Here is a 1,627-nt window from a genome sequence, read left to right as displayed (position 1 = left end):
AAAACATTTCTCTGGTAGAGACATCTTGTCGTAATCACCGATGTCATTAGTGTAGTTATTGGCAGAATTGTCGTTGAATTTCTCAGTTAATTTGATACAAACCCAATTCATAGACAGACATTACGTCATCGAATGAAAGCTGCACGCCAAATAAACAGACTGAAATGGGAAAAAATCATGCAAAAATCAAAAATTACTTGTTGAATTGTGAGAGGATTGATGATAAAATATTGATTTGTAAAATAAAATCATAGGAAATTTAGAAAAAAATGATAAAAATTAGATTGCATCGGCCGGGAATCGAACCCGGGCCGCCCGCGTGGCAGGCGAGCATTCTACCACTGAACCACCGATGCTACGTGTCGAGTTGCTCTTAACGCTGTTCATACACATAAAATATTAAATTCATTCGTATAAAAAATATAATAGTAAGCAGATGATTTGACAGCTACCAACTTACATAAATTCAAAATAATTTCCCTTGAGAGGTTTGTAAATGTGATTCACAAAATAATATCAAACGATGTCTCCAACCTTTTGATTTTTCCTCGAAAATAAGCAGACAGATATTTTGATTTTCAATCTTTAAAATACGTGTCTGTTTATTTTTTGAGATAATTCAATCATTATTATTTTTTGAGATAATTCAATCAGGGCCGCACCTACCATATTTACAAATGTGTGCAACGCACACAGGCGGCCGAAAGAATGAGAGTCGAAAAAATCATATTTCCAAACAAAACATCGTACTTTTCATTTTAAAATGCATTTAGGTTGTCTCGTTGTATGTTTGTGGATTTCAGTTGCAAGTTACAACTTGTAACACATCTAGGACTGCCAGATTTTTTGGGGTTTGGTGCAAACAATCGAAAAGCGCCAGACAGATTGAACCACAGATTAACTGGATGGCTGCTTTAAACGCAATTCTCGACTTCACGAATGAAAAATTGCACATCAGATGACGAGTAACCTTTCGATCTGCACAGATGCAATTATTAAAATTGAGTTGGATCTTTCTGGCGAGGTTTTAATAATTTAATAAGGAAAAATTCGGAACTAAAGTATCAGAAGCACAGAACGTATACAGGGTAGGTATGTCGGGTCGTCGGGTAGATTTCGCTTAGTGTAAGTGCGAGCAGTGCGCACGCATAAGGTACACGTGTCATTAATCTGTGGTTCAGTCTGTCTGGCGCTTTTCGATCGTTAGCACCGCATCGGATTTATTGATATCCAAACCGGGACATTTCCTATTCCAACCCCCCCCCCCGCACCCCCAGGCACAGATATTACAAGAATGATAAAAAAACTTTGTAAAAAGCGTAAACTTAACATATTACATTTAAAATTATTTATACACTGTGGTGGCTGTATCGCTGATGCTGGGGGGGGGAGTGATGTAGCGGCTCGCTATATGACATGGTCGAGTTCGGCCACCTTCCTGCGAGTTGGGACCAACTCGGCCGTGTTCAGAGTTGCTACCTCACTCCGTCTTTGGCTCCCAGTCTCGCTTTTCTCGCTTTTTTAACCATGGATGTGGATCTACGGTGAGATTGAGATTCGTGTATTTTCTCGCAGTTTTATAACTGCGGGAGGTTGGTATTTCTGAACAATGCAGCTATCGAAGACA

The 1,627-nt window shown here is 39.1% G+C and overlaps 1 non-coding gene across 1 annotated transcript; it reads right to left on the bottom strand.

Annotated features, from left to right (window-relative positions):
• Nucleotides 1–285: 285 nt before the first annotated feature.
• On the bottom strand, nt 286–356 carry TRNAG-GCC (transfer RNA glycine (anticodon GCC)). Its single transcript has one exon. It is a non-coding gene; the product is annotated as a tRNA-Gly (tRNA).
• Between the last annotated feature and the right edge of the window lie 1,271 nt (nt 357–1,627).

Source organism: Arctopsyche grandis, chromosome 8 (genome assembly GCF_051622035.1).
Source record: "Arctopsyche grandis isolate Sample6627 chromosome 8, ASM5162203v2, whole genome shotgun sequence".
NCBI lineage: Eukaryota > Metazoa > Arthropoda > Insecta > Trichoptera > Hydropsychidae > Arctopsyche > Arctopsyche grandis.
Note: the sequence above shows the minus strand (reverse complement) of the source record. Positions and strands in the feature narration are given on the sequence as shown.